The 11903-nt window shown below is 55.1% G+C and overlaps 1 long non-coding RNA gene across 3 annotated transcripts; it reads left to right on the top strand.

Moving 5' to 3' along the window:
* The first annotated feature begins 271 nt into the window (after positions 1 to 271).
* On the top strand, positions 272 to 5022 carry LOC123334540. Of its 3 annotated transcripts, none has more exons than XR_006641295.1 (4): positions 272 to 718; positions 2086 to 2210; positions 2249 to 2336; positions 4659 to 5022. It is a non-coding gene; the product is annotated as an uncharacterized LOC123334540 (long non-coding RNA). The 3 variants fall into 3 exon arrangements; XR_006641293.1 differs by lacking the exon at positions 272 to 718 and adding an exon at positions 1615 to 1895; XR_006641294.1 differs by lacking the exon at positions 272 to 718 and adding an exon at positions 1617 to 1895 and having other exon boundaries at positions 2089 to 2210.
* The last annotated feature ends 6881 nt before the right edge of the window (positions 5023 to 11903 follow it).

Genomic DNA, 11903 nt, shown 5'->3' with positions numbered 1-11903 from the left:
GTGTGTTCAACCACAATTAAAAATAAAAAATAAAATTCAAAGGAAAAGCCCTCCACCTGTGTCTCAGGTGAGAGGTGATATGAACACCCCCTCTCTGAAAAGTCAGCCTCCACCAGGGCGGCAGGGGTCCCAGACTCTGCCCAGGGAGCCCACAGCTGAGCTCTGCTGAGCCGGCAGACAGGTGGGCAGGGCCCCAGCTGGCCAACCAGAACTTCTCAATGGAGACATCGGGTAATAACACCTGGGGGCCCTGCCTGGCCCCTCGCAGGAGTGGGATTCAGGGTGTGTGGTCCTGCCCAAGGTTGGTCCCGCCCTGAGCTCCAGCCCAGGGGCCCGGCTCCTATCAGGGGGAAGCGGGGTCACCCCATATCTGTGTCTGCCCCACAACTCTGCTCTGAACCAACTTCCTCTGGGCAGCCTGCTACCGTGGAGATGCTAGTCTCCAGGCCTGAGATCCGGGCATGGCACCTAGGAGTCTGCATTTCATAAGCTCCCTAGCTGATCCCAAGAGGCCTGAGGGACTGCTTTAGATAAACTGCTTGAGAATTCCCAGCACTTACAGTTGTCTGATTCCACTTCATCCTTATCAGGGCCCAGCAAAATAAACACTATGAAGCCCCCTTTTAAAGCAGTTTTTTTGAACCATGATTTTATATAACACAAATTCTAGCTGTTACAGGTCTATCTCAGAATTGCTATCAAGATCCTACCGGGTCTGGTAAGTGCCTTGTAAACTGCTGAGTGCTCTATACACGGAGAGGGGTTTATTATTGCAGTGGGTTATTACTGTTTTTACTGGACAAGTACTCTGAGGAGGGCGCGGCGTTCTGACACTGCTTCTCTGAGGGGTTCCTAGAGAGGGGGAGGCTGCTGGGTGGGAGCGTGTTTGGCTGCCAACAGCAGAGTATGATCTGGGCGCCTCACTTAGACCCAGGTGGGGAGCAGGGGGTTGCTGTCTTTAAATTTTTCATTTGGAAATAATCTCAAACTGTAGGTAAGTTACGAGAATGAAAGTAGAACAAAGAATGCCAGGTACCATTTACCTGAATTCCATTACTGCTAATGTTTTACCCTATTTATTTCACCGTTGATTTCCTCCTCCCCCTCCTCTGCCCTGCCCCTCCCCCTCCCTCCCCCTCCTCTGCCCTGCCCCTCCCCCTCCCTCCCCCTCCTCTGCCCTGCCCCTCCCCCTCCCTCCCCTGCCCTTCCCCTCCCCCCCTCCTCTGCCCTGCCCCTCCCCCTCCCTCCTCTGCCCTGCCCCTCCCCTCCCTCCCCTTCCTCTGCCGTTCCCCTCCCCCTGCCCCTACCCCTCCCTCTGCCCATCCCCCTCCCCCTGCCCCTCCCCCTCCCTCCTCCTACTCTGCCCTCCCCCTCCCTGCCCTCCCCCTTCCTCCCCTCCCCCTTCCCCTACACCCCCATGGGAATGTGCGATTTTTCTCTGAACTGTTGGAGACCCAGCTGCAGGCACGGCAGCCCTTCACCCTTCAAGACAGAGCTCTTCTCTTACATAACATCAGTGCGATTATCAGCACAGCTCCAACATCCTTATCTAAGCTGCTGCTGAAATTCCCATTTTGTCAATTGACCGGATGATGCCCTTTCTCGCCTTCTCTCTCCAGTCCAGGATCACTTGGGGATCAGGAATTGCACTTATCTGCCTCTCTCTTTAGTTCCTTTTCATCTGGTACATTTCCGTAGTCTTTGTCTTTTATGTCACTGACATTTTTGAAGACTACAGTTTTGTTTTTTTAAATAGAACGGTGCTCCTTGGGGTTTGTCTGACCCCTCCTCTCTGTGAGATTCTGGCTGCAGTAGCGCACGGGTGACGTGTCCTCCCCGCTTCCACGTCGCGAGCTCACGACAGGCGTCCGCCTCTCGCCGGGAGGTTGTTTCTGGTGAGCTGCTCAGGGAGCCGTCTGATTCACCTGCTGTATTTCCTTGCAACTGATAAGCAGTCTAGAAAGCAGGCTCTTTAAAGACCCTGGAAATGGTCTGCCTCTCATCAAAACGTCCCTCTAGATTTAACATCCATTAGTGACTTGCTGATCCAATCTTAGGCTGCTAAATGTCGATTTTCCAACCCAGCAGTTCCTGCACGTGTGGCGTTGGCATCCGGCGTGCTGGGAAAGCAGTGAGTCTTCTGTCTCGTCCGTCCGTCGTCCACCCACCCACCTGTCTGTCCATCTCTGCATCATCCTTCAGGCAGGCAGGTAGGCGTGCAGGTGTGTAGGTACGTTTGTGTGGACAGATGCACCCGTATCGCCTTCTGTTACAGATGCACCCGTATTGCCGTCTATCACTCTGTCCATCGATCCATCTATGGATCGTGAATGTAGGTAGGTGTCTTTTATCAGCATGAACATCTATAATCCATCAGGGTCCTTCGTTAGTTTGATGCTCAGACCACCCCAAACGCTGGGCCCTGAGTGCCCCACCGAGCTGGCTCCCCATCTCTGTGACATCCCACCTTGGTTAGCATCTCTTTACTCTCTGGCAGACAAGAGGTTCCAGGCTCAAGGCGGGCTTTCCCTGCTGCAGCCCTAAACTCAGCCATTTCCCTGGAAGCCTGGTTCCTTTTAGTAGAAACTGTTTTAGAAATCAGAGTGTCTGGGTGCCAGGGCTCATGGACTCAGGCTTTCAGACACGTCGGCAGATATATGGGGGAACTGTGCACACATATGTACCCGTGTAAACAGGCAGCAGACAGGCACACATACGCACGTGCAAACGCTCTGCAAGGACACTGTGAAAATGTAAAAGTGAAGGGTTAGCCGCTCGACGTGTCTGACTCTGCAACCCCGTGGACTGTAGCCCTGGGCTCCTCTGTCCCTGGGATTCTCCAGGCGAGAACACTGGGTGCCATTAGTGGGCAGCCGTTCCCTTCTCCAGGGGATCTTCCCGACCCAGGGGTCCAACCTGGGTTTTCCGCACTGCGGGCACATTCTTTACCATCTGAGCCACCAGCGAAGTGCCCTGGGCACTGTAGAGTTGTTGAGTTCATACTGGTAACCTGGGCTGGCGCCCACCCCACTCCACAATTATGTCTCTTCTTCCCACAGCAGTGCCCCCAGGGTGGGCCCTTAGCTTCTCAGCAGCCGGACAAGTTCAGTTCAGTTCAGTCGCTCAGTCGTGTCCGACTCTTTGTGACCCCATGGACTGCAGCACTCCAGGCCTCCCTGTCCATCACCAACTCCCAGAGTTTACTGAAACTCATGTCCATTGAGTCAGTGATGCCATCCAGCCATCTCATCCTCTGTTGTCCCCTTCTCCTCCCGCCCTCAATCTTTCCCAGCATCAGGGTCTTTTCAAATGAGTCAGTTCTCATCAGGTGGCCAAAGTATTAGAGTTTCAGCTTCAGCATCAGTCCTTCCAATGACTATTCAGGACTGATTTCCTTTAGGATGGACTGGTTGGATCTCCTTGCAGTCCAAGGGACTCTCAAGAGTCTTCTCCAACACCACAGTTCAAAAGCATCAATTATTCGGTGCTCAGCTTTCTTTATAGTCCAACTCTCACATCCATACATGACTAGTGGAAAATCCATAGCCTTGACTAGACGGACAAGAGCCCAACCAGAGGCTGTTGTAATTTGCTCCCGCTTTTCCCTGCCCCGTCTCCAGCCCCATCGAAGGCTCAGGGTGTCCAGACCATCACTCTGGGTTTGCTTCTGTTTCTGTTTTGGTTTTCCGGGTGCCTCTGGACCCATGGAGTTTGGTTTCTACCAGTTTGCTTTCAATTTTGTCTTCCCCTGTCCCCTCCTCGCTGATTGAATTGACTTGAATGTGTAGAACAAGAACCTGCTTCCAAAGGCGAACTTCACAGAGAGTTTCCCCACCCGCTCTCCTGGCAGGGGAGGGGTCTCATCCACCCCTTGCTTACTTGCCTTGAGTGTCTTCTTGTAAAGACAGGCCGTCTGGATGCATTTTTCCTGTTCCCTTTCTTTATGACATACAGGGTAGTCCGTGGTTGCACTGTTGCTGCCCTTGAAATTTTTCAGTCAATACTACATCCTAGAAATCACTCCAAAGTGCTTGGTGGAGACCCTTTGGCGAGTGGCCCAGCCCCACCCCGCTGTGGGTGTGGGGTACTCGGTCCCCACTTCCTCTTGCACCTGTAACTCTCCCTACGTTGTCGAGATGAGTATTGATGGAGGGAATACCCTGTGCCTCTGTATTTTGTGATGTTGAAAGTGTATCTTTGGGGTGAATTCTTCAAAGTGAGGTTGCTGGGTCAAAGAGTAAATGCACGCGTGGATTTGTCCACCCACAAGGGGCACAGCGATTTCATTGCCACTGGCAGCGTCTGAGCCTGCCTGTTTACCCACAGCTTCACCAGCAGAGCATGTTGTCAGACTCTTGTGTTTTTGCCAGTTGGATGGATAAGAGATGGCACCTTGCCTCGCTTCAGTCTGTATCTCTCTTATATGGAGACGCAAAGTGGCTTTTCACTTGTCCGAGGGTCGTTTTTACAGCCCTTTTGGGGAACTATTTTTCATGTAGTTTGCTCTTTTCTCTACATGATTTTTGCACTTTTGTTTCTCACCTTTTAAAAATTCTTCATATATCAAGCCTTCTATCTACGAGGTAAGTTCCAAATGTTTTCTCCTGGTGTGTCTTTTACTTTACTTATTTTTCATGCAAGACTCCCCATTTTTGCAGACAAATGTGTTGCTGTTTTCTTTATTGGAGCTGGGTTTTTACTCACAGCTGGAAGGCCTTTCTCTGCATGCTGCTTACAGAAGGATTCACCTGTGTTTGCTTCTGGTATTTGTATATCGAAGCTTCATACTTCAGGAGCTCTGATCTTGTGAGTTTATTCTTCTGCCTGGTGTGAGAAATGGATCTAATTTTATCTTTTTCCAAACAATGATCTACTCGCCTGGCATCATGTTACTTGACGGATCATGACTGCCGCGGGGAACTGAGATGCATCGTTCATCACACGCTGGACTCCGCTGCCGCGGTCTGGCTCCGTGGCTCTGCGGCTCCGCAGCTCTCCCGTGTCATCAGCCCTCTGTCTCCAGGAGAGGTCTGCGCAGGGTGTCGTAATGTCCGTCCTGAGCCCCTCCTCCTCAGCGCCCTCAGCTATTCTCGCCTGTTTATTTTTCCATACGAATGTTAACATCAACCATGTAGCTCCATGAAAAAATGCTCATTGGAATTTTTATTAGGAGCCCATTAAATTTATACCCTAAATTAGAGAGAACTGACATCTTGATGATGTTGGAACGTCCTAACCTTTCTATTTTGGGTCTTCTTTGTGCCTCGCAGGAGCGTTTTATGGTTTCTTTCACATGGACTCTGCACATGTCTTGTCAGGCTGCCTGCTTGGGGGCTGCGGAGCAGGGCCTGGGCTGGCAGCCAGTTGGCACCCCACCACCACCGCCTGGCCCTCCCATCCCCCTCCAGCCCCTGCCCTCGGACCCGTGTGGCCACTTCAAGGGGCCCCTTAAACCTCTAGCTTCCCTGCGTGTTTGGCCAATAGGAAGCCGCTGGAGAGAACAGGGCGGGTTGAGAGAGACAGGCTGATTCCCGGGCTTGCTGCTTGCCAGGCCGGGGAAGCGAGGCCGCGGCATGTCTGGGGCAACCCTCCCTCTGGGGTCTGGCCACACCCTTTCCTGGACCCTCGGGGCCAGGGAGGTCCTGGCTCCCCTGCGCCCAGCCCTGTCCACAGCCGGTTCCCTCAGACGCCATCCTCCCCATCGCCTGCTGGTGGGGCCCCCCAGCCCTGACCCTGGGTCCCACCATTCTCTCTGCTGGGGGCCCACGTGGAGCCTTGGCCTGGGACCCCCTCTCCCTCTTCTCCTTTCTTCACTCCTCTCTGCCTGTCCCTGCCCAGCCTCGATCCATCCTTGGTCCCTGACTGGTTGAGGGTCCACGGTCAGCCTCACTCTCACGCCCCTGGACACCTGGGTAGCCCCTCCTGCCCTCCTCCCGCCTGCTGTCTCCTTCTCCAGGCCAATCTCCGAGTGGCCTTCAAGGGACTCTGCTCCTCTGTGAAATGAGAGCCTTGTTACTTCTCTTCCGTGTTTGTCAAACCCCGGGAGACACCCAGCTCCGGATGGCGGACCAGAACCTGTGCTCACCTCCCGTCTCCCCGAGATCCACAGACCTACAGTGGCAACTACATGCCCTCAGGAGGACGCGCTTAGGAGGGCACAGGGCACCAGCCAAGGGGAGGTTTCGATACATGTCTGGAAGGTGGAAGAGAGGACCGTGGGTTGACGGATGGTACAGAAGGGAGATCAGAGCATAAACCCTGCAGGAGGACCTGCAAAAGGAGGGTGAGCCCACCGCCCGACAGAAGCACACGGCGGCGCTCGGCTCACAGTCTGCAGGCGAGAAGCGGGAGGGGACCCCTGTCCCCCAGTCCCACCCATTTCCTCACTTAGAGGGCAGGCAGGCTGCTTGGACCCCCAGGGAATAAAACACTCCCTGGGGGAGTTGTCCTAGCAACAAAATTGAACCTTTAGAGGACACCAGTTGTCCCCCACAAATCCTTTCACGCTCCAGCTCCTGGAAAGGCCAGTCCCCAAAGCTGCTTCTTGTCATTCCCCTAAAGCTAAGCTTCCAGGGGACGTGGCTCATCTGCCCAGAGGAGAAACAGCTCTGACATGACAGCAGAGGAAGCTCACACCAGCCAGTCAGGTGCTCCCTCCTGAACAGAGAACATCACCGGGATCCCCAGGCAGGTGGACCAAGCGCCGGCACAGGAAAAACTGACCCCAGAGGAAACAGAGACAACTGAAGGAACCCTAAACATTTTCAGAATCGCAAGAGCATAACGTGTATTTCTCATGCATCTGGTGCGAGAAAGTTAATCGAGGGCGTACTCCAGCAAAAGTAGGGAGTAAGACCAAGACAGAAAAAGGGGTAGAAGGTGAGAATCAGGGAGCCTGACTCTGTGCAGGGGTGAGGGAAGGCCCAGGGCAGCACTGGGAGGAGGCCTGGTCAGCCGCTGGTCTACACTGGAGCAGAGAGGGAATCTGCAGAAAAGGCAACTTGCAGAATGGAGGTTGTAACACAAAAGCAAGCATTTTTAGGGAGGAAATGATGATATAATAAAGCACATGTCTAAAAACAAATGCCGCTGAAAACTGCAGGAAAAGAAAAGAGCTGTGCTAGATCTTCGGGGAAAATTGACAAGTGACACGACATTGAGCAATTAGTGGGTGATGAGTAGACAAAATGCATTTGCCTTGGGGTTGCAGGAAGGGTCCTTGAAAACCCAGGGGCTGTGACAAAGGACCGGTGGAAAGGGGACAGCATCTCAGCCCAGGCCTAGGCCAGCTCTGAATAGTGTTTACACTGTTGGAACAATCTGAATGTTCTTCCCTGGTTTTCTCATTTCTAACCTGACCCAGGGTCGGGCGTGGTCACAGGGTCTGCTATGAACGTCAACTGCTCTGACGAGGTAAAAATAGACCATGTCGCTGGCAGAAGGGGACACAGAACGGGCGCACCAGTTTACAAAGATTCATGTCCATTCCGTCCACTTGTTTGCCGGTGGCTTTCCTCCGTCTCCACCGGAACACAAGCCCCACCGAGGAGCTCTGGTTCCCTCCCGCCTGGGCCCTTGCACAGAGCCTGGGAACAGGTGGGTGCTTGGTCTCTATTCATGGCCGACTGGGCCACACAAGCACACTGGCCACCAGGCTCCCTGGGGGAAGCCGGTCACCACCACATCCCGCGATCTCAAGTCCAACCCAGCGCCAAAGTCTACGCCAGGCTCCCCACTTCAGGTGCACCCGACGTCTCCCCCGTGAGTCTGCCCCCATCCCCTCTCCAGTGCCTCTTCTTTGCCATCTGCCCACACCTGGACCTCCTCATCCCGGGGGACTGGGGGCTCCCCAAGGGCACCAACTCCGACTCAGGGCTTCTGGGAGCTCAGGGCAGTGCCTGGCAAACAAGTGGGGCTCAAAAGCCATCTATCAACTTGTTAGTTTCTAGGAAGTTGGGTTTGTCTGCCAAGAACCTGGTGAAGTCATTGAAGCCTCACGCTTTGCTTCAATCAAGGGAAAATTGGGGCCCGGTTGTTGAGCCAAGTTGTATGAAAACAATCGGTGAAAGTCCCGCCCCTGTGATTGAGAACAGGGTGAGATTCTGCATCCCTCCCACCTCCAGGAGTGGCCCCTGTTCCTGTTTGGAGGGGCCCTTGGACAGATACCTTGTCTGTAGCCTTCGCTGGTCACCAACCTCTGCTCCCCTGGTTTTGGGGGTGGCTGATCCCCATGCCCCCGTGGTCTCTGGGTGGGTGCATGGCCTAGACCTCACCCATCATCCCATAAGGTGATTAGCACACGTGGATCCATCAGAATCTTCTTCCCCAGGGCTGCTGAGCTGGGGTGGTGGGGGACCGTCACACATATCCTAAGAGGACAGCAGCCTTCCTTGGGACAGGGAGGGTCTGTGTCGTCCCCAGACCCTGGATGACATGAGCCCTTAATCTCAGGCTGCGTTTGGCCTTGGCATTCACAGCCAAGAGGCTCTGGTGGGCATGCCTTCGGGACACCATGCTGGGGGACGCCCCTCTGCAGGGACCACGGTCATCCCCACCTTTCACAGAGAACCCCCAACCTCTGGCTTCGATGATCCAGTTCGTCAAGTCCCCATCTATGGTGGGTGCCAAGAAAGCCTGTGTGCTAGTCGCTCAGCCATGTCCGACTCTTTGCAACACCATGGACGGTAGCCCACCAGGCTCCTCTGCCCATGGGATTCTCCAGGCAAGAGTACTGGAGTGGCTTGCCATTTCCTCCTCCACAAGAGAGGCTGGCACCCAGTAAATGACAGGTGTGGTCACTCACAGTCCCCCGTTTCCATTTGAGGGTCTGTGCTGTGGGAACCAGAGCCCACGGGTGGTCTCGGCTGTGGCTACAAGCCAGGATGGCGGTCCTGGTCACCTCATGGGGACCTGTTCTGTGGCTACCCCTGAAACACCTCACCTTGTCTGATCCCTAAAGCCCCTCCCCTTCAACCTCAGGCAGGTGAGGACCTCAGCTTGCAGGCGCAGTTGGGCTTGAACCCAGATCCCTGACCCCGCCTGTGTCTCTCCCAGGGTCTTTGTCTCAGACATGCACCTGCAGGGCCGGGAACGGGGCTGGTTTTCATCTGGATGTTGGGTGACGAGACGCGTGAGGGTCCCGAAGACCCCACTGGCTCTGGCTGGAGCGGGTTGCTGCGCCTGGATCGAGGGCTTTCGAACCACGCCGCCACTCTCAGCCCCGCCGTCTGCATCTCCACTGTGGTCCTCTGCTGCGGGCTTCTCAGAGTTTTTCATGATCTGCTGAGATGTCTCGAGAGGCACACGAATTATCTGAGCTGACAAATTTCCTCTCCAAAGATACACTTGCGGAGCTTTCAGAAAGAGCAAACTGGGACTGTCTTTATTTTCCTCAGTGGAGGAGCTGGGGGTACAGAGCCGTCTGCAGATGGAACTGGGGGCTTCCCTGTGGAGAGGTGCCCAGAGGCCCGGGGTCACTCATCAGCGCTGAGTCTGAAGCATTGTGTGGGGCAGGCAGGAGGGTGGTCTTTGGCCGGCTCCCACTTCAAACCCGGGGCGGGCCTGGCCCTGCTCTGGTTTCTGAAGCACCTCTGTGGTCCCCCTCTGAGCCAGGCCAGTCTGGCACACGTATTGTACACACCCAGAGCTCCGCCACGCAAAACGTGGGTGAGGCCCGCAGCTGTCAGCTTGCCCGGACCCTCGCTTTGGCCTCACCTTCGCCAGGATGGAGCCCACTGGACGGTCCTGGGGGACCAGTTCTCACCTGAGGTGTGGGCCTGCTCCCGGGAGCCAAATCTTACCATCCCCAGAGTGTACCACCATGTTTGCCCAGAGATCCTCCCAGGAGGGCAGGGGAGCACTTCCGCACACTGCACAGTGGGAAGGTTTTTGTAAGTGCCCAGCCCACGATTAACCCTGCCCCCCATGTTTAACCCTGCCTCACGTTTAACCCTCCCCCACGTTTACGCTCCCCCATGTTTAACCCTGCCCCCACATTTAACCCTGCCCCATGTATTACCCTCCCCCACATTTAACCCTGCCCAGCGTTTACCCTCCCTCAAGTTTAATCCTGCCCCACATTTAGCCCTCCCCCACGTTTACCCTCCCCCACATTTAACCCTGCCCCCACATTTAACCCTCCCCCATTTAACCCTCCCCTACGTTTACTCTCCCCCACACTTTTAAACCTGCCCTTGTTTAACCCTCCCCCAGGTTTAACCCTCCCCCACGTTTAACACTTTTCCACGTTTAACCCTGCCCCACGTTTAACCCTCCCCACATTTAACCCTCCCCCACGTTTAACCCTGCCCCACGTTTAACCCTCCCCACATTTAACCCTCCCCCACATTTAACCCTCCCCCACGTTTAACCCTGCCCCCATTTAACCCTCCCCACGTTTAACCCTCCCCCAATTTTAACCTTGCCCAATGTTTAACCCTGCCCAATGTTTAACCCTCCCCCACACGTTTAACCCTCCCCCACGTTTAACCCTCCCCCACGTTTAACCCTGCCCCCACGTTTAACGCTCCCCCGCACATTTAACCCTACCCCACAGGTTTAGCCTCCCACATGTTTAACCTTGCCCCATGTTTAACCCTCCCCCATGTTTAACCCTGCCCCCACATTTACCCTGCCCCGCGTTTTACTCTCCCCCACATTTAACCCTCCCCAATGTTTACCCTCCCTCAAGTTTAATCCTGCCACAGGTTTAACCCTGCCCCACGTTTAACCCTTCCACCACATTCATCTACCTCCTGGTTAATCTCTATTGAGAATTTATTCTAAACCAGTGGCTGTCACATACATCCATTAACACATTAGGCCTTCAAAGACCCAGACAGTAATGAATCTGCCTGCAATGCAGGAGACCCAGGTTCAATGGTTCAATCCCTGGGTTGGAAAGATTTGCTGGAGAAAGAAATAGCAACCCACTCCAATATTCTTGCTTGGAGAATCCCATGTCCCATGGACAGAGGAGCCTGGAGGGCTACAGTCCACGGGGTCGCCAGAGTGGGACACGACTGAGAGACTAACACTGCGGTAGATAGTACAATCATCCCGGTTTCACAGACGAGGAACAAAGGCCCAGAGAGGTTCAGAAACTTGCCTGGAGACACACAGCAAGGAAGCATCAGAGCCGAACTTTACACCTTCACCCACAGTCCACTTCCCAGGTCACACTCTCTCCCGTGCTGGGTACACTGGGAATTGCACACTCAGCCCGGGGCCATGTGCCCTTCGGAGGGGACCCAGGCTCCGACAGGGTCTGAGGCTCCCTCGTCTCTTTGGACCAGGTTTGGCCGCCCCACCTGGCAGGCAGGCCCACCAAGCGCTGAGACTGTGACAACCGGCCCACCAAGCTGGGGAGCCGTCCAGTGTGGAAACACAGCCTTCTCAGGGTTCCGTCTGGCGGCTCCTCTGTCCGCAGTGAGCAGGGAGGAAACAGGATGGTGAACGCCCAGAGCCGTTTGGGGGACTGCCGGCCAAATGTCCTTGGCAACGACAGGGGCTGTTCTCTCACCCTGGAGGCTGAGTGTCTCCATCAGCTCCCAATGTCCGCCCCTGCCCACCTTGCCGACCCCCTTGCCTCATCCCTGGGCAAGGGGCTGCCTCAGGCGTTAGACTTAGGCCCCCACCTGAGGCTGGTCCCAGCCCAGCAAGGAGCAGGATACAGGGCTGTCTGCAGGAGCCTGCGGCTTCCCCTCATTCGATAAAACAAGAAAACAGTCCTGAGCACTGACCACTCCCAGAAAGTCCCCAGGATCCCGGGAAGGGGTCGGGTGGGAGCGGGGGCTTGTCCCTCTCTCAGGGGCTTACTGTCCAGCAGAGCATCACCGGAGGGGACGAGGGAATGCGAGGCCCTGCACATGGCTCAGGGCACCTCCCCTGAGGACCCAGAGTTG

Source organism: Bubalus bubalis, chromosome 7, assembly GCF_019923935.1.
Source record: "Bubalus bubalis isolate 160015118507 breed Murrah chromosome 7, NDDB_SH_1, whole genome shotgun sequence".
Classification (NCBI taxonomy): domain Eukaryota; kingdom Metazoa; phylum Chordata; class Mammalia; order Artiodactyla; family Bovidae; genus Bubalus; species Bubalus bubalis.
The sequence above is the reverse complement of the archived record's forward strand: the minus strand, read 5'-3'. Positions and strand labels throughout refer to the sequence as shown.